The 21,410-nt window shown below is 43.8% G+C and overlaps 1 protein-coding gene across 11 annotated transcripts in view; it reads right to left on the bottom strand.

The window, feature by feature from the left end:
• Positions 1-21,410, bottom strand: part of zmp:0000000926 (uncharacterized) — an 86,910-nt gene that overhangs the window by 31,096 nt on the left and 34,404 nt on the right. For 4 of the 11 annotated variants that reach the window (XR_009798297.1, XR_009798307.1, XM_061842750.1 and 1 more), the window contains exon 1: positions 843-1,093. The exons of 6 other annotated variants lie outside the window; for them this stretch is intronic. The gene's annotated coding sequence lies outside the window, so the exon portion shown is untranslated. Of the gene's footprint in view, positions 1-842; positions 1,094-2,505; positions 2,604-21,410 lie in introns of those variants that run through there. One more of the 11 variants, XM_061842815.1, reaches the window with a different exon arrangement.

A 21,410-nucleotide genomic window follows, 5' to 3' on the forward strand; every position in this document is an offset into this window, starting at 1 on the left:
TAAGTCGGCAAGGTCAAAAGCTGCAAGGTTCACATGAAAGATTCGGAGCTGTTCAGTATTCCTCCGCACAGCAGAAATAGACACAGTGACTGGTGGGAAGAGTGGGGGAATTAGCTGGGTGCCAAACACACAAAAACTCCACCGAGGCCGACGCGGGAACTGACAGTTGCAGATAGAGATCTCCTCCTTTCACTCGTGCATATTCCTTTCACTTTCCCCCTCCAAACTTTTATGCGGCTACTGATGCACCTGCAGATTTTGGCACAAGGTCTCCTACGCAGCGACTTGCACTTCCTATTTTATCTCTCTCTCTCTCTCTCTCTCTCTCTTTTACTCCTTTCGACCGGACTGCAAATAGTCCCGCCCCGACCATCCTCTGTACTCTGCCAATTTAAACGCACCTCCTCTAGGGCCCCTTTGCTATCTCTGGACCAGGGCTATTTAAGCCCACTGCTCTAATTCTGAAAGTCCTGATCAGGCTGAGTGATGCACCTCCACCTCCACCTCTTCTCTCGCTCTCTGTGGATCAGTCACACTCACCAGCTCTTTCACACTCTCTCGGTTATTCCCCACCACGCGCCCCTACGCACACGCGCGCGAGTGCGGGCACCCACCCACTCACAAACCCACTCACAGCCACACGCACACACACAGGTGCCGTTTTACTTGAGTTCATTCATGCTCGCATGCGCGCGCACGCAAAACATATTTGGAGATGTTTGCGAGGGTGCCACTTAAGTGTACATATTTCAGCCTCACTCTACAGACACACACAAAAGTTTCACCCGCCTCGTACTCCACAGACACCCCCACGGGAGAGGAAGTGATATCTGGTGACATACCTCGCCCCGGTGCACGAGTGGATCTTCCGCAGGAGAGTTCGCTCATTAGACCAGGTCGGCGGCGGGCTGCAGCGGGCATATAGAATTATCCACTTTGTGTCTTCCTCCTCGCTGCCGCTCAGCCTTTCCTCTCTTCCTCCTCTCCCTGCCTCTCCTTCTTCTCACTCGCTCAACACCTCTTTGCTCCCTCCCCTCCCTTGCTCCCTCTCTCCCTATCAGTGCATTCTCTCTCTCCCGGTTTGCTTGATCGCACCACCCCGCCCCTCTCTTCACTCTTCCCTTATTCCTTCAGTGCTCCCTGACACTTGCTAACTTCACCCCCCCCCCACCCTCCACCTTACTTGCAATGGAGGGTATAATTAGACAGAGCTCAGTGATAATACAGGCAGGCTCATTGTGAGAGCTTTGGCATTGACGCTCATGTTTGGCAGACAGCCCAGTGGATTGGCTCATTAACCTCCCTTTAGCAGAATGCAGAATGGACCGGCCCCGTGGCTCTTGCTATTTGTTGTAACACCTCAGCCTCTTAGCCTCGCAGGCCAATCCCAGGCCCAGAGGGATGACGGCAAAGGTGCACCGGTTGAGCACACGCCACACCGTATGTGAGAAAGCGCTGATGACTTGCAGCAGCTGTAGTCGGGTTTAGGATTCATCGGTCACGACAGAGGCAGCACTTCTTTTTCTTGGGCCGAACAAAGGCCGACTACACTTCTTATTGTGAAATCAGGCTACAAGAATGCCCTGGCCAGTTATGCAATAAGTCATATGCACTTCCCATTTCACGTGTACAATTTTTTTCTTTTTTTTTTTTTTTTTAAACACACACAGTACCTCATTCACTGTGACTGAATACCATGTCATTTTAAAAATAAATTATAAAAGAGAATGAGTAAATCACTGTGCGCTTTGCCATTGTTGCTGTAAGTGAGTGGACATGTCAGGTTAGGTGAGGTCAGAACGAGCTTTACGGGCCAAGATTTCTGCTCCACGACCAATGCAATGGACCTTTTCGACCTGTCAATCACTCGTACAATAAGAGCCAATCAGATAGCCGCGCTGTCTTAACCCCTGGCTTGACACGCCATTCTCGCCATATTGTCCCACAAGCAATGCTGGTTGTCTGGTTGTCAGTAGCGTGCGCTTGGAAAAGTGAATGTTACGAAGAAAATGGTCCTCAGATGCACTTGGGGAACGTGCAATTCTGATGAAAGTTATCCTGCTAGTCTACAAAGGGCCCGGTTAATTCATTTTCCAAAGCCTAAAACACAGTTGACTAAGTGTCTACGATTGATTAAGGCTCGCGGAAGAGCGCACGTACAACTAAATGTGGACAATATCAACAAACACAAGACTGTATGTCCAAAGGTAAGTGAGGGAAAAGTATTTTCTCTGAGTTTGCTTGAAGTATTTGTCAGTGCTTTATACATTGCAGGAGAACAACTTTCACTTTGTCCGCATATCACTGACATGCTGAACGAAGAGTATCATATTTTATGCCGAAGAGTCGGGTTAGTGATACGTAAATGGAGAAATGTATCACATCGGACTTTGAAGACAGAGTACTGGATTCAATTACAAGCCAAGTCAAATGAATACACCCACTCACCTATTATAAAGACGACAATGATATTACTCGTGATCTTTTCAAGTAAAAAGTACTCACCCTGCTTTACATGCGCAGTACAATTCCACTTTTTTATTCTGTTGGATTTCAATAAGAAGTTTGTGAGGCGTCAAACTCTTTTACATCGATTGCCAACAATTTGCTGTAACTCTGTCATTGCGTCTTGGACTCTCTTGGACATCTGGCGCATTTGGTAAACCCCCCCCCCCCAAAAAAAAAAAAAAAAAAACCATACCCAATATTATCTTGAATACGCGATAGAGAATTCCCTTCAAACATGTTCCATTCAATTGCCATTTTGGAAACTTGTGGGACATGGCTAAGGGGGCGGACCTTAAGATCGTCAGTCGGAAAGGTCCATTAGACGAGGGGTGGACAGCAGCATGTGCACTTGACCAGCCAAACATTAGGCCGCAATCTATTTGACAAGAGACATCACAGATTTTGGCTTAATGCTACCCTATTTTCACTATTTAGAGGTCCATACAGTGAAGCTGGTTTTGTCATACGAGTGTCCATAAAAGGCCTCTCTGATGGCAACTTCTGTTTGACCAAGTTTTTTATCCACGTTTTCCATATTTGGCTAAGTAAAAGAGAGGGGACACGTGTTTGTTATGTTGACAGCGCTGGCTCGGGAGCGGAGAGGTAGGCAGAGAGTTTCGCGAGTGAGGTCGACAAGCCCGAAAAATTTGAACGACCTGATCTCGGGCCTCTAAACTGGAAAACGTCTGGAACGCAAGAATGCGGGGTTGACTTTAATTTGTATTTCACGTTTACGTAAGCACCACAGAGATAATAAAACATCCCAAATACTAGAAAAGGTCGGTTTGGTAAAATATGTGACCTTTCTCTTCAAGCAAAGTAAAAAATACTATTACAAAGTACATAAAACAAATCCGAGCACTTTCCTCACCTTTGCTAGAAATTCATTAACGAGTAAATTGTAAAACTGCCACAAAGTTTGATTTCCCTGCGTTAACAATAAAATGCTGCAGCATGATACAGTGAACGAAGAAAGAACACCGTCCAGTTGGAACCTAAAATGCTCCCTTTTGGTTGACAAAGTTTGTTAGTTCCAGAATTGCCACTGCTGGTTTTTTTTGGGGGCATAATCAACATGCAGAGACTGTATCTTGGTTGTGCTCCTGATCTCAAAGATCTGAAGACAAGATCTGGCTGACAGATATGTCTGTGTGGCAGCCATGTTGGCAGGGGCAATGTTTACATTAAAGGACACTAGCTTAGTGTCGTCTTCAGCACACATCTCAAAAGGTCTCTCTCGTTTTCTGTATACCGATTCCTATCGGTGGCCGTTGTTCATCTTTCAAGCGTTTTATACTGATTCTTGTGCAGAAGACTACAATTTTTTTTCTGAAGTGCACTATCTTTATGGTCCATGAAGGCAACCCTTGACTTAATCCACAACTTTCTCCTATCAGGTGAATGCCGCTACCACCCCTGCCAAACAGCAGCGAGGTAATTTTGAATAAACATTTTAAAGTTTTTATTTATTTGCAATGTTTGTACTGCCCTGGGTGTTCCATGCCAAGAAAAAAAGTAAGAACAAAAAAAGTTTGCTATACTGGAAAAAAAGTGCTTCAATTTAACAAAACAATCAGCTTCAAAGGTTGACCCTTCCCCCATATTAGCAGGGATGTTCTGATCCAATGTTTTCACTTCCAAGCCAACACCGATAATGCAGCTTTGAATTGTGACCAATACTGATAAAGACTGTTTTCGACTGACGTCACGCACATTCCGGTTGAGAATGTGGTCGCCATTTTGGTTTGGTGAATTCGTGTAAACAAACCGTAACTAAGCAGGAATAATTTCGGAAAGGCGTAGGAACGGCTATGTTATCGGTTGCTCAAACAAAAGTGGGCGTTGTAAAGTGTCTTTCTTTCGACTGCCAGCTGTGATCAAGAACCAGTGCGAGAAAACGGAGCAGTTAGCAACCAAACGGCGACAACTGTGGCTGTCTCGTATCAGCAGAGCCGATCGAGCAGCCAAGTCAGTCCCTTATGTCAGCGTTCGCTCGGAGCATTTTGGTCTTGGTAAGTATTGGATACCTTTTAGAATTTCACACCTACTTAGCAATAACTAAATTCTGTGGAGGAGAAGTATTCTTTAGAAGGACCTACGTAATACTCATGTGTGAATGCAATGCATGTCTCTGACATCTGTATTTTCTGTTTCTGTTCTGCACTGCTAGCTGTTTCGTGAGTTGAGTTAAAAAATTTAGCCGTGGAAGAGGAGAAAGAGGTGCGGGCTCCACTTGGGACTCATACTGGTCGAACTCTCCCTCTTGGTAACAAAAACTAAAATAATAATCCACCTCTTTCATTGGTATAATCAACATAATTTAACACAACGCTGACTGTAATCACACGGTACATATATAAATTGCATTGTGCGGTACACTAATCTTAGCAGTGTGCTTACCATGGATACCGCCGCATGACAAACCCAGCCATAGATGAATCGGTTGTAGGCCTCCAGACCTTTATAATGCTTTAATTGGTCCATGGTATAAGCGCTTGTCGAGAAAAGCAGATAGTTGACTATGTCTGGATAGGTTAGCGACGCCCAGACTTCGAAATTCTTGCTCCATTTGTGTTCCTCCAAAGCATATGGGTTGATATTGTCGACCAAAGCGCACTTCTTGTCGTAACGGTTTCTTAAAACAACATCCAATGAGCACCGATAACATTCCAAAGTCTTTTTAGCCATCATGCGTCACTTTTAACAGTCGTACGAACATTTGTGTTAGTCCGGTCCGTATGCAAAAGTGATAGAGTGAACGGCGCGTCAGTAGAGTGAACCCATCCAACATGGCCGCGTGCCCCGGATGTAGTCACGTGGTCGAAAACAGTCTATTGGGCACTGTTGTTCTCAGTGGACCCAAAGAAGGAGAAAAAGAGTACTCACTTCTGCTTGAACATAAATACTTGTAATCTGTTTTACATATTACAGAGCATTAAATCGACTTGGGGAATTCCGAAACTGTGTTACTATATGGGCCGATATCATATTGTTTAAAGTACATAACCAAGGGTTATCTTGTACAGTATTTGCACACGTTCCCCAAACACATGTGAATATTAGTACAGTATCGTCACAAACACCATCTCGTGAGAGATTTGACTTGAGTGAGTTGGACTGGAAAGCAGGAAGGAGATTGTGATCAAACAAGAGAGTGGGAGGGTGTGACTACAGCACTCATCGACAGATCACATGATGTGGTCTTTTGCGTGTGTGTGTGCGCGTACGCGAGTTCACATGCGTCCATGTGCTCTTGTGATGATTAGGCGCCTCATCGGACAAGGGTTTTAGTATCATTTCCTCTCTCCTTCTTTCTCTCCTATTTTCACTTCTCCAATCTTACTACAACGCCCTCATCTCAGAGACGGGAATAGAAGTGGGAAAATGTCGCCGTCGACATGTGTGTCTGCACATTTGGTAATTGATTGCCATTTGAATGCGTTGCGAAGACAGAAGGTTCACAAGGTTAGCGTTTGTTCTTATGGTGGAATCGAGGAAAAAAAGCGCAAGCCTCAAACCCTTTGAAAGTACAGAAAACTCTTTGGTGACTAATTTGCCATTTAAATCGACCAATAATGGTCCATTATCAAGTTCCCATTTATATATTATTACCCACCAGGCACACAGCAATTATCAAAATCAAAATTCTGCTGTCTCGCAGAGTAGAGAAAGGACTGGGAGAGCGGTAGGGACCACCACGGAATGGACACAGTTTACCTTTATATGGACAGTCAAATGTTAAAGCTACAGAAAACATTTCTTCCTTGCCTCTTTCACTGTGTAGGTTCCACTGTATTTCAAAAACAGCACAATAACAATTATGACATACTGTCTACAGTATGCCTGAACATTCCTTTTGCTACTCTGAGATATTAGCAATTTTTTTTTTTTAATCTGGTCTCAGATGGACTCAACAGGGTTAAACAGGAACCATAAAGGCAAGTACCGTAATTTCCGGACTATAAGATTTCAACCCTGTGGCTTATGCAATGATGCGGCTAGTTTATACAATTTTATTTATTTATTTATTTATTTTTACTAATGGCCGCCAGGTGTGCTCGAGCAGAAAAGGTAAGAGTGAGACAGGTGGAATATATGCGTTGAGGAAGACGCAAGTTTGATGTACCGTATTTTCCAGACTTTAAGGCGCACCACATCATAAGGCGTACCTCCAATGAATGGCCTATTCAAAAACCTTTTCCATGTATAAGGCGCACCGCATTATAAGGCGCACCTCTAATGAATGGCCTATTTAAAAACTTTTTTTCATATATAAGCGCACCGGATTATAAATTGCATCGAATAGATGCTACAGTAGAGGCTGGTGTTAAGTTATGCATCCATTAGATGGAACTGCACTAAAGGCTCAGTATTGATCCATATATAAGGCGCACCGGATTATAAGGCGCGCTGTCGGCTTTTGAGAAAATTAAAGGCTATTGGGTGCACCTTATATGGTAACTTCACGGTTTGTGCATGAATCAAATTAGCATGAACTTGCCCTCATTACGGAAAATGCAAGAAGAAATACATACGACGCAGCTTTCAAGTTAAAAGCAATCAAGCAGGCCGATGAAGAAGGAAACGGAGCTGCTGCACGTAAACTTGGGATACATGAATCGATGGTGAGACGCTCGAAATGGCTGTGGGAAGAACTGGAGCAATGTATAAAGACAAAAAAAAAAAAAAAGAGCTTTCAGAGGTAATAAAGCAAGTGGCCCAAACTTCTTTGTAAATATCTCATGTTTCAATGTCGGCACATGCGGCTTATAGACGGGTGTGGCTTATGTATGTACACAATCATTTTTCTTTTACAAATGTACTGGGTGAGGCTGATAATCAAGTGTGGCTTATAGTCCAGAAATTGCGGTTGACTGATGATGACGGGTTTGTAAAAAAGGCTACAGGAGAACACTAAAACTTCTTGTTGTGTCCCATGGAGCTCACTGATGTCTAAAACTGCCCAACATAAGAAATAGGAAAAAACAAAACAAAACAAAACATGGAGAGTGGGTCCAAAAAAAATGCCTGGTGAAAATCAAGCAGCTCTTCTAGCCAAGTGTTCTGTATTGTTTGTTGGTGTAAACAGAATGACAAAGTGAGAAGCCATCCAGAGCCAAAAATCAGAGCGCAAGAGCCAGAACACACTCGGTGGTAACAGAGATCATTTCACAACTATTTTTTTTTTTTCAATCCATATACAGCACACTTCTCAGTATGATGCAGTGCAAGCACTTCACCCTTACAAATTGCAACCACAAAAATAAACAATACCACTCTGATCGCGTTGAAACAAAGCAATGTTAATTATTATTGTTATCACTGTGAAGGCAATATTGAATGTGGTGGATCTCTTGAGGGCAGCCATTGCAAGTCATGAAGTGACCGGTGAGCATTGCAGGACCCGCTTGCGTGTTTGTGTGTATGTGTGTGTATACGCATGTGTGTGTGCCTGTGTGTGACTCAGCCCGTGTCAGTTACTCCTCTGCTAAAGTGTCCTTTCCTTTTTTTACTTCACACCTCTCTCGTTTTTCTATTTTGGCTGCGTGTTTGCAGAACCAGTAGTATGCAGTATATCACACTCACACGCACACTCTAACACAGTCACTCACGGCAACATGCAAAGCCCATCGGGTGCATTGTGGCAGAACGCGGGGCAACGTGCATTTTTTATGACGCTGGTAAAATGGCTGATTGGAGAGAGAGAGAGAGAGAGAGAGAGAGAGAGCGCAGAAGAACGGCCGGGGTTACTCGCAAAGTTAAAAGTATCAAGTTGCTCAAGACGGTGAAAGGGTCTGACCGCGTAAATGCAACAGAAGCTATCCACCACAAAAGGTACACACACACGTTCACACACACCTACACACGGGCGCGCACACACACACACACACACACACACACACACCACACACACACACAAAACACTGATGTCCTAATAGCATCAGGCAAGGGTAGAGAAACTGGAGCCGAGGCAGAATGCTGACTCAGGGAACAAACCAGTCTGTGCGTGTGTGTGTGTACATGTGTTTGAGAGAGAGACCGCAACAAGAGTGAGAAAGTGAGGGATAGACAGAGAAAGAAGAGAGAGGGAGAGAGAGAGAGAAAAATTCTACTCACCGAGGCCGCATGACTTTTGACTCATGAAGCAAACTTGCGTCCTGACCACCACTCTTGTCATTTTCTATCCTGTTACCCAATAGGAGGCCTCACTCTCGAGATAATTATTGTTGTAGTCAGATTACTATTTAGAAGCATGCGTCTTTCGTATTCTGATGAGTGTTTGCAGCTACCAATGGATCTTACACCGCCACTGATATGTTTTGTATGTGTGAGAAAATATTCGAATAAAAGCAGAATGTTTGTGGTGCCTTTCTTGCTTCCCAATTAATTGAGTGTGTGTGTGTGTGTGTTTTTTTTTGATGGCTGAATGAGAGGCATTAACTTTGGGCGCTTTGGAGATTGTTGCTTTACAAAGGTCAGCCCATTTAGTTCTTTTATTAGCTTACAGGCGGACCTTCCACTACAAATATGTTCAGAAATGTACGGACAAAATTCACGCCGGACGCAAATGTAAGTATTCCCGCAGAGCAATGACAGTGTCAATGCACGTGCAGTGAATAAGTCAGAAAATGTGCTAGACGACAGGACATGTTTGATGCGATGCAATGAACACACACAGATATAGATATGTATATGTATATATATTTTCACATACACATTTTTTTTTCTTTCAGCTTGTCCTGTCTCAGAGGAAGGCTCATATTTGTTTGGTACAGTTTTTGCGCCAGATGCCCTTCCTGACGCAATCCCTCTTGAGGAGTGAGATACGAACTATATATATATATTTTTTTTTTTTTTCTTTTCATATATATATATAAATAAATATGCCTGCATGGTGGATCAGCTGGTAAAGCTTTGGCCTCACAGTTCTGAGGACTGGGGTTCAATCCCGGCCCCCTCTGTGTGGGGTTTGTACGTTATCTTCGTGCCTGTGTGAGTTTTCTCCAGGCACTCCGGTTTCCTCCCACATTCCAATAACATGCAACATTAATTGGACACTCTAAATTGCCCCAAGGTGTGATTGTGAGTGTGACTGTCTCTAAGTGCCCTGCAATTGGCTGTCAACCAGTTCAGCATGCACCCAGTCTCTTGCCCGAAGATAGCTGGGATGGCCTCGGGCACTCTGGCGGCCCTTGTGAGGATAAGCGTCTCAGAAAATGGATGTTTGTATGTATAAATATGTATATTCACATTTTTAAAAAGTCCATCCATCCATCTATTTTGAGAGTGCTGGAGCATATCCTAGCTATCAACAGGCAGGAGGCGGGGTACGCCGTGAACTGGTTGCCAGCCAATCGCAGGCCACGTAGAAACAAAGAACCATTTGCACACACGATCACACCTAGAGGCAATTTTAGTGTCCAATGAAAGTTTTTGGGATGTGGGAGGAAACCGGAGTGCCCCGGAAAATGCACCCAGGCACGGGGAGAACATGCAAACTCCATACAAAGAGGGCTGGAATTAAACCCGGGTCCTCATAACTGTGAGGCCAAAGCTTTCCAGCTGCGACACCTTTCCACCCATTTTAAAGGTCATTTTTATCTTTTTCAATCAAGGTTACTCATGCAAGGGCTAAGGCTTCCCCTTCGTGCCCTCTATTGACGAGCCAACACTTGTTCCAAAGTTTAGCAAGTAGATCAGTTTTTGCACTTGCCTGATAGACAAGTTTAAAGAATAAATAAACGAACATGACCACAAATATTTAGATTTACGTTTGCTTAAAATTCCGTTTTATCTTATTCAATCAACGTGTAATCAAGCTTTACGCTTTACACAGTATGAACTCACTACAAATGCCCCTTTAACTTTTGATGGATAACATTTTTAGTTGGAAACAAAGGCTACCAGATATTAACATCGGTTTTCTCAGGTGTTCAAATACTTATTTGCAGCTGTACAGGGTGGACAGGTGTCCTTATGCAGCTAACAACCTCACACAGATGCATCTGATTCAGGATCATACGTGGAGTGGAGGTGGACTAACAGGTCTTTGAGGGTCAGAATTCTAGCTGATAGACAGGTGTTCAAATACTTATTTGCAGCTGTATCACACAAACAAATCATACATTGTGATTTCTGGATTTTTCTTTTTAGATTCTCTCTCTCTCACACAGTGGACATGCATTGACGATGAAAATTCCAGACCCCTCCATGATTCCCAAGTGGGAGGACTTGCAATATAGCAGGGTGTTGAAATACTTATTTTCTTCACTGTATGTTCTGCAAATGTCGCACGTTTCAAAACGTTTAAATGCATAAACTGGCAGTCGCACATTAATATCTTGGGAGGAGACGCGCGATGAAAGTCAAAAGCGAGCGCCAGCTTGCAAACAATGGACGCCCATTGACGTTTGCACAACAGGGACCTGACGGAAGAACACCAAGTCAGCGAGATTGAAGTGATTTTGGTTTAAATTTCTCCTCCTTCCTCTCGCTTCCTTGTTGTTGCCATGCCTTTCCTTCATCATTTCTTGTGCGTGCCATCGCTGGCTAAAAATACTTGCCGTCCTGTCACTATAACAGATCACCTCAGAGGAAAATCTGCTGCCAGCAAGTCAGCTTTTGATAGGGCAAGAGCAACACTCACTTGGCGCACGTGCACACACGCATGCTATACACCTCGTCAGATAATAATGCTGTCATTAGATAAGCTCTGGAAACAGTAAGAGAACATAAATGTATTTGTGTATGTGTTCGAGAAACAGGTGCGGCCGCGTGAGGCCGGCAAAGCTCCTGGAAGGACAACAGCGTCGGCGAAATTAATGTAAGAGGCGAGCGAGACCATTACATGCAGGCGTTCTTCCAACACAGCAACTATATTGTGCTCCCAGGACTGCTCCATAGTGTGATGGAAACAAAGAAAATATTCTACATGCATACGTGCGAGATGTTATGTGGGAGTTCGAAAAAACAGAGGGGGTTGACGGGGCACTCTGGTGACTGGTCGGGAAATGAAATAAAAAACAACTTCTCACTCTCGCTTTCACACTTGATGTGCCTCTCGACTGAGTCTCTCCATGACAGCGTAAGGTGTCACTGTTTGATGCGTCTGAGATTTTATGGGTTTTTTTTTTTCCCCTTGCTGTTCCCATGGTTACGGTGACCAGCAAAGTAAAGACCGGAGGTGAAGTTGCCATTTAGAACCGGTCAGTGGATGAATAGTGTTTGATGCACTGTAAAGTTATGCGGAGGGTTTCATTGGCGTTTTAAAATGGAAGGTCAACAAAACTTTTGCAGCCAGTGATGAAACTGGTCATGGGGACGAGGTATCCACCCATCGTTAATATTTCATCCGTCCGGCCATTTTTTTATCCGCTTATCCTCACCAGGGTGGCGGGGAGTGCTGGAGCCTATCCCAGCGATCAACGGGCAGAAGGCACACCCTGAACTGGTCGCCAGCCGATCGCAGGCTACGTAGAAACAAAGAACCATTTGCACTCACAATCACACCTACGGGCAATTTAGAGAGTCCAATTAATGTTGCATGATTTTGGGATGTGGGAGGAAACCGGAGTGCCTGGAGAAAACCCACACAGGCATGGGGAGAACGTGCAAACTTCACACACGGGATTGCACCCGGGACCTCAGAACTGTGAGGTCAACGCTTTCCAGCGGCTCCCACCAATGAATAATTATCATTATCAAATATATAATAATATAGAATGCTTTAATAACCAGAGTGGAGGGAATGATCTGTATGTAAACACAATTTATCATTAATTTACATTTATTTGGGCTTAGAGATTTTTTTTTTGCAATTTTTGCCAAATCCATGCCTTGCCACAATTCTCTCATTGAGCTCTTCAGGCAGTTCCTTCGACCTCCTGATTCTCATTTCCTCTGATGTGTGTGGCTCTCCTAATCAAGTCCAGTCAGTATAATTAAACATAGCTGGACTCCAGTGAAGGTGTAGAACCATCTCAAGGGTGATCAGAAGAAATGAACAGCAACCAAGTTACCGTAATTCCCGGCCGACAGAGCGCATCTGGTGACAAGCCTCATCGAGGACATTTGTAAAGGAAATACCATTTGGTATATACAAACGCCGCAGTTGTGTAAAAGCCGCAAGTTCCCACAGTGAAACACGAGATATTTACAAAGACGGTACACAGAAGGTTTAACGCCAACGCGGCGCTAGTGCTAATGCTAACTGGGCGGTTAAAATAAAACTTACCGGTAAATATCACTGAGACACGGCAGTAATACAGCAGAAACACGCTAGCACAGCACTAACAGGGCCGTTAAAAGTCATTTCCTCGGCAAATATATTCCACCGGTCTCATTGTTACCTTTGCTGCTCGAGTGCCCCATTGCGCCTGTCAGAAAAAAATGCACAAATTAGCCGCATCACCGCATAAACCGCAGAAAGTGTGTGAAAGAAGTTGGGGCTTGTAGGCCGGAAATTACGGTAAATATAAGTATTACGGCAAAGGCTCTGAATACTTATGGTTATGTGGTATTTCAGTTTTTCTTTTTTTTTTTTTAATAGAAATGATTTTTTGTCAATATGGTGTGCTGTCTATACATTAATGAGGGAAAATGAACTTGATTGATGATGATTTAATGGCTGCGATGTAATGAGTGAAAATAGCTACATAAAAAGGAGAAACCATAAAACATAAGACGTTAAAAGCATCCTTGCTCTTTGCTTAATGAAGCGGTTATAGATGAAAACGGAGGTCTGGAAATTTGAATGAATAAAACGTTGAAGCGTGACAAGTACATAACGTGAAAATTAGACAACTGTATTCCCCAGCTGTTTGGACGCTGTGGGCGTATCTGCTGAGTGCACTGGAAACGTGCCGCTCGACCTTCCCCTGTCACCAGTGGCAGTAATTGGCATGTGCGAAGCATGCAATCGCACGGGGCTGCAAAGCCGCTCACAAAAAAAACCTTTAATGGCATGATATAGCTGTTAAAACATGTACGTTTGAGAGTGGTTAGCACATCTGCCTCGCAGCTCTGAGGACGTGGGTTCAAATCTGGAGTTTGCATGTTGCGTGGATTTTCTCTGGGTATACTGATTTGCATACCTAAATTGTCCATAGGTGTGAATGCGAGTGCGAATGGTCGTCTGCTTATGCAGTATGTCCCGGTCCAGTGTGTGCTCCACCTCTCGCTGGGAATTAGATGAATGGAAGGCACCGGCACGCCCCCAACCCTACTGAGGATAAGCAGCACGGAAAATGGATGGATGGAGAAAGGAGAATGTACTATGATGCCCCAGGACAACTCACGATACGGAAAGCGAGGATGGACAAACTTGCATAGGCGAAAACGCATACATTACCCTGTCAATCCCGAGCATTATTTTGGGGAATTTGCGCCCCCTGGTGAAGTTGCCCTCTGCACGAGTCTCAAGGCCATACCCAATCCTCCCCCTCAGCGGTTCCCCCTGAGTCTTGCCCCCTTCCCCTCAGCCTTTCAAATCAAGGGCTATGGGGAAGGGGTCAATAACCGCAGGAATTGGGACGACAAATCCAAACTTTTCACCGTCTGATAACTGTGACACAGGCAGGCGTGCAAAATCTCTCTTGTAATGTTTCCTGCTGTGTGACAGGGTGCACATTTTTTTAAATCTTTATCTACACAAAAACAATTAATAGAAGCAACATAGTTTAAGAAGATATTTTATGAATAAGCTGCAAGTGGCTGGTGACCTATTTAGGATGTACTCCGTCCCTCGCCAGCCGTCAGCTGTGATAAACGCCAGCATCCCTGCAATCCTAGTGAGGATAAGCGGTTGCGAAAATAGATGGATGAAAGTGTGAATCAGAGGGAAAGTTAGCACAGTAACGGACTGCTGACTCCAAGGTTGGACCCGAGCCCCGTTTTATGCCTTGTACACAGCAGCCTTGTTTTAGCGGGTGGTCGTGAGACAAAGTAGCGGAACGGGACGGGCAAACGTGACGGGCTCTAGTTGCTTGTGGATGCCCAGCGAGACGCAAGGGCAGTCGTGTGGGGGAGAAAGCTGTCGTAAAAAGGGGTGCACACATCTCATCCGGACAATATGCCGGCGCCGTGGGGATATAGACTCTTTTCGACTGACGTCGCACACCTTCCCATTTAGAAAGCGGGCGCCATTTTGGTTTGGTGAATTCAAGTAAACAGTAACTAAGCAGGAATCATTTCAGAAAGGCGCATGAATGGGGGCGTGCGGCTAGGTTGTCGGTTGCTCAAACGAAAGTGGGCGCTGTAAAGCGTCTTTCTTTCAACTGCCAGCTGTGATCAAGAACCAGGGTAAGAAAACGGAGCAGTTAGATTAAATTAAATTAAAATCACTACCAAAACAAATGATTTCGGCAAGTGCTGTTCATCACAGGGTGCTGTGAGGATGGTTTATGGCCACTTCTGTTTCATTTTCAACATGACAAAGCCTGCTATGAATAATGCGTGACAATAAAGGTGCTAACGTTTACTCCATTTTAAGTGTTTCAACCAGCGCACCCTGCAAAATGTTTGTCATCAAAACTTGAAGTTATCTTGACTCAAATATCGACCTAGTCATTGACTTTAGTCTTGCCCGCACCAGTAAAGTACAACTGGCAGATGTGCTTTTATGGTTTAAATGTCCATCCATCCATCCATCCATCCATCCATCCATCCATCCATTCATCCATCCATCCATTTTCTTAGCCGCTTATCCTCACAATTGTCACAGGGAGTGCTGGAGCCTATCCCAGCGATCAATGGGCAGAAGGCACACCGTGAACTGGTTGAAAGCCAATCGCAGGCTACATAGGAACAAAGAACAGTTTTCACTCACAATCACACCTAGGGGCAATTTAGAGTCTCCAATTAATGTTGAATGTTTTTGGGATGTGGGAGGAAACCACGCAGGAACGGGGGAGAACACGCAAACAGGGAGGGCTGGGATTGAACCTGGGTCTTCAGAACTGCGAGGCCAACGCTTTCCAGCTGCTTTTTTTTCATGTTTAGGGTCATCGCTCCCATTTAAGAGTGAGAGTGTCAGCTTTACCATAAACACTGGCATGATAGTGCAGTGATCCATCTTGTAGAAATTAAACAAGAAAGTCAACATTTTACTTTGGATGGCACTCTTTCTGCTCGGAGTCTGAAACTCCCGGTTTAAGCAACTGCCCCAACGACCCAACTTCCAATAAGCGGAAGAAATTTATGTGTGTATGAATAACTGTATTTTAGCATGTTTTGGTATCAGAGATGGATTAGCGACTTAGTCGTCATCAGAAAACTTTTATTGCGCGGCAGTCATTGTGTAAACATCCCCTTAGATTAGTGATTCTTAACTTCCGACAGCTGGTATAAAAATATATATGTATTTCTATCATTATTGTTCATATATAGTACAGTTCCAACACGAAACACAGAAGGAAGATTACAAACATGTTTTTTTTTGCTTTACTTGTTTTCTCGTCACCAATTTACCCAAAATTACCACCGTAAACAAATACACCGAAGCTCAACCTCTGGGTGGCTGATATCGAAGCTAGCAATATGATTTTGGTGTGTCTGGAAACTTATTTGAAATGACAAATAAAACACATCATAGCGAGTTTATGTTTTCAGAGGCTATTTTAACCCCACCCAAAATCTTAATTGTTCTCCACGTCTACGAATGTGGGTGACGAGTTTGCAACTACAGGAAAACGCGCGACCCAGTTGAGAACCACCGCCGACATCATTCACGAGCTCTGAAATTGCATTGCTGAGTGGAAGATATATTATGCTAATTTTCATTTCTGGCATTTAACGATGTTAGCGCGAGCGGATAAGATCTGTTCTCCGCGTGGCCTCTCATTTATCGTAGTCTATGCCTTCTCCTCAGCACCCTAACCGCAGTCATTGCCACGCAGCAGGGGCGATTTACACCCGCCTTTCAGAGGCCATGTTTACAGATGCAAAATCAGCCACCTCTCGTGTTTGTAGTCGCTAAATTATTTTGTCTGCACCACTCGTTCCAGGATGACGTGAATTTGGGCAGAAAAGCGGTTGGTCGATCGGCTTCCACATCTGCTTGCATGCGACATGAAGGTTGCAGCTATTTTGGCACACACAAATCTCAGAATATCACGCCAATGTCCTGGCTGCTTAACCAATACTACACTAGAGCCTACGAATATGGGTGATCTTGGGTGAACTTTGGTAATGACAGACATTATCCCTATATTACAAACCTCTGTACCTTTCAAAACCATTGTGTAACTGGCATTATGGCCGACTGTTTCTTGAAGAGTAATCCAGAAGAATGTTGTTAGTCTCAAACACGCGATATGACTGTAACCGCAACAACCAAACCACGATTTTGCCCGACCTTACGAATATCTCTTTGGGTAAATTTACCCATTGCTATGTCCATGTCGTCCCCTTTATGTGCTTGTTTCTACGTCGTATAAGCACACATTAGAGCTCTACTACCTGTATTTTCTGACATCTCATAATCAGAGTGACATTTGTGCAGTCCTGCCGAGCCATCTGGATGCGTCCCACACATGTGAGAGAAACCAGCCTGGGTTTAGATCTGACTCACATCAAACAGCCTCTCTGCCCACACACACTTGCACGCAAAGACGCACGCGCACGCACGGGCTAACATATACACATCCAATACAGATGGCCCAGAAAGAGTTGTTTCCAATATCTGACATTTAGAACACAGGGAGGTGACAAAGAGATTGAGACAAAGATGCTGATGGACGCTATTTTCAAAAATACAATCAAATCATGGCAGCTGATGAATGTGTAGAACCCACACACATTGCAGTGACCTCCGCTTTAAACAAGTGGAAATATTGTTGCGCTTAGCCGGGAAACTCCCCAAAGTGGACTATGCGACCAAAAAAAAAAAAAAAAAAATATTGAGTTTTCACTGTTAAAACAAGATGGCGGTTTTCTCCTTGCTCAGTTGCTCGACTAATGCTGTACATATAAGAAACTGCGCAAGAAACCAGGCATTTGTGTACGTTCTAACGTCGATAAGTGTTGTACCTGAACAAGTTCAATGAACAAAAGCTCGTCAACTTGTTCACATTTTGTGCAAAGATCGACTGAGCTTAGTTCACGTCGGCCTGATGAGCATAATTGAGGAAGTTCTCCATCAGGCACCAATCAGTTTTTGAACCAAATCAAATTCTTATTGAAGAGTGACAGCTTTTGTTAGTGTTCGAGGACAAATCAGTCTGAACACATAATATTCAAGTACATATTACATACTCGTATGGAAAAAAAAATCTATTTTTTGTATCTGAATGCTTTAGACAAATTCTGTACGATCACATTGTCACAATTGGAAAGTGATTTTGTTTTGTAAGACAGTACAGAAAATGAAAAGATAGTCTGAGTAGTGAGGAATGCAAATTTTTCAACCCTTTTACCGTCATCCTGTCATAATCTGTTGCATACTTTTGTTCGCACATTAAGGATAAAAGTCCCGTTTTGATTTGAATTCCAATTCATTAAAAAAATAATTCAAATTATCAAGCAAAACTTTTTTTCTCCTTTTTTGAGATTGTACTGTGAAAGTTGCAGAAGATTACTCGTATGGATTGAATGGATGGCAATGACGGCAAAATGAAAGGCCAGCATTTTTTGGGAAATAGCCCATAGGCAACATATCAGGGGGGCGGGGGGGGGAGAATTATGAAGTAGTTCATTTTTGGAATGTTGAACTTAGTTCAAAATTTTAAAATAGGAACTATGAACTGTACTAGTTGCTCTGGGGAAGGGTAAACTAAACTTTGAACGAGTTTCATGCAGAAACTGGCAGTTCAAGAAAACCACAATGGCATTTTATGAATTTACCACGTATAAAATAATGTCCCACAATGTGTTTTGTTGGATCAGTGTTTTCAAACTATAATGTAATGATCACAGTCAAGGGGCACTGAGCTCCGCTCTTGATTCAGGCCATCCTTTGTGGTGTTTGACGTTAAAAATTGTGACGAGTGGTACTAGTGATCTCATCTATGCCGGCTGTCTCGTATCAGAGGACACTCAAATTGAATAGGTGTCCTATAGGGTACTTATTCAGATCTGATCCCATGTGGACCATTTTCTTTGCTCGACAGCACCAATAAAAAAAAAAAAAACTTGAATCAAAACTGCTGTATTATTTCACGACCATTCTTAGAAGCTGTTTTCATGTGAATCACATGCACTGCAGCCATAAGGAGCAAAGACTCAAGGCTTACGTGAGTCAAACACGGAAGAGAATTAAAGAGTATTCTGAAAGGCAGCATCTGAAACAACTGGGTATCCTGGTTTCAGAGCAAGCGGTAACACGCTGAGGGGGATGCAATGAATGTCTCTCGACATTTGTGAAGAGACCAAATTCAGTTTCGCTATGAGTGAGTCAGCACAGTCAGCCATAGAGGGAAAAAAAAAAAAAAAAACGCAGGGGAGACTAAATTTACCGTGCCAAATAAATACTGCTGGTGTGCTGCGTGATGCATGTACGTTGACGGTGTCATTGCTTTGACCCTCAGCTGAGAATTAAGGCCTGGAAAGCCAAGGGTACGTGTCCTTACTCATGCAGGTAACGGAATGCCGCTGCCTGCCATGTTCACAGACGTGCTAAAGCTCTGCTGCATGCAAGGTGTGTTTCTCTTTATTCCCCCTTCAGCTATCTCTCTGTCTCCTTCGCCCCCCCCCCCAACTTCTCTCATCTATATTTGATTGCTCCCACTGTACCAACTTCATTTGCTTCCTGTAAATTATGAATGAGGCATGGAGTGGAGGGGCCTATTTTCCTCTCCGCTGATTTGATCCGCGATTAGCAGCGAATGGTGTTACAGTGAAGAAAATAAGTATTTCAACACCCTGCTATATTGCAAGTTCTCCCACAGAGAAATCACGGCGGGGTCTCAAATTTTCATCGTAGGTGCTAACCCTAACCACTGTGAGAGAGATAATAAATGAAAAATCCAGAAATCACAATGTATGATTTTTTTTAACGATTTATTTGTGTGATACAAATGCAAGTAAGTATTTGAACACCTCTCTCTCAGCTAGAATTCTGACCCTCAAAGACCTGTTAGTCTGCCTTTAAAAGTCCACCTCTACTACATGGCTTATCCTGAATCAGATGCACTTGTGTGAGGTTGTTATCTGCCCAAAGGCACCAGAGACAAAATTGTAAAACTTCACACGGTTGGAAAGGGTTACGGAGAAATTGGCAAGCAGTTTGGTGAAAAAGGGTCCACTGTTAAAGCAATCATTAGAAAATGGAAGAAGCTAAACATGACGGTCAATCTCAATCGGAGTGGAGCCCCATTCAAGACCAATGATCCTTAGAAAGGTGAGGAATCAGCCCAGGACTACACGACAGGACTTGGTCAATGACCTGAAAAGAGCTGCGACCACCGTTTCCGAGGTGACTGTTGGTAATACACTAAGAAGTCATGGTTTGAAATCATGCATGACACGAAAGGTTCCCCTGCTTAAACCAGCACATGTCAAGGCCCGTTTTAAGTTTGCCAATGACCATTTGGATGATACAGAGGAGTCATGGGAGAAGGTTTTGTGGTCAGGTGAGACCAAAATGGAACTTTTTGGTCATAATTCCACCCACCGTGTTTGGAGGAAGACGAATGATGAGTTCCATCCCAAGAACACCATCCCTACTGTGAAGCATGGGGGTGGTAGCATCATCCTTTTGGGGGTGTTTTTCTGTATATGAGACAGGACAACTGCACTGTATTAAGGAGAGGATGACCGCGGCCATGTATTGTGACATTTTGGGGAGCAACCTCTTTCCCTCAGTCAGAGCATTGAGGATGGGCCGTGGCTGAGTCTTTCAACATGACAATGGCCCGAAGCACACAGCCAGGAAAACCAAGGAGTGGCTCCGTAAGAAGCATATTAAGGTTCTGGCGTGCCCTAGCCAGTCTCCAGACCTAAACCCAATAGAAAATCTTTGGAGGGAGCTGAAACTCCGTGTTTGTCAGCGACAGCCCAGAAACCTGTCTGATCTCGAGAAGATCTGTGTGGAGAAGTGGGCCAAAATCCGTCCTGTAGAGTGTGCAAACCTGGTGAACAACAACAGGAAACATTTGAGCTCTGAAATTGCAAACAAAGGTTACTGTACCAAATATAAACATTGGTTTTCTCAGGTGTTCAAATACTTATTTGTAACTGTGTCGCACAAATAAATTGTTTAAAAAAATAATAAATCATACATTGTGATTTCTGGATTTTTCTTTTTAGATTATCCCTCTCACAGTGGACATGCAGCTACAATGAAAATTTCAGACCCCTCCATGATTTCTAAGTGGGAGAACTTGCAATATAGCAGCGTGTTCAAATACTTATTTTCTTCACTGTATGTGCACAATGCGTGAGTAGGCCTAAGGCTTCCAATGTGTACCGGCCGGTGAGGAAACCCTGCTCTGTCTCAGTATATGAGGCATGATAGCAGGAAAATAAATGGATCCATCAGAAATATTGAAGCGAAAAGAATCCTTCATGATCAAGCAACAGGAACACGCTAAAGCGACATGTAGTATGTGGTTACGGAATGCACAATCTACACACTCACACACTCATTACCAGATATGACAAATCCACATGCAAGGTACTCTTTACCAGCGCAGAATGTACTGTATTTTTTGAGGCGCATGCCATGTGACGCACATTACCTCCTCTACACAGCTCAATGGACTTTCAAGCCAACACGCACGCCACTTGCTCACACTCGGCTCACACTTAGCCAGGATTATTAATAGCGTGTTGCAGTCCCACAATGCACTTGAGAAGTGCAAGGCAAGCGGTTCAAAACTCAAAAGATGATGTTACGCTTTTTTGGGAGGGTGGGGTGGTTTCACGTTACATCATCACGAGTCACCATTCCTGGAAGCGCGAAGCAG

This window comes from Syngnathoides biaculeatus, chromosome 2 (assembly GCF_019802595.1).
Source record: "Syngnathoides biaculeatus isolate LvHL_M chromosome 2, ASM1980259v1, whole genome shotgun sequence".
NCBI classification, from domain to species: Eukaryota; Metazoa; Chordata; class Actinopteri; order Syngnathiformes; family Syngnathidae; genus Syngnathoides; species Syngnathoides biaculeatus.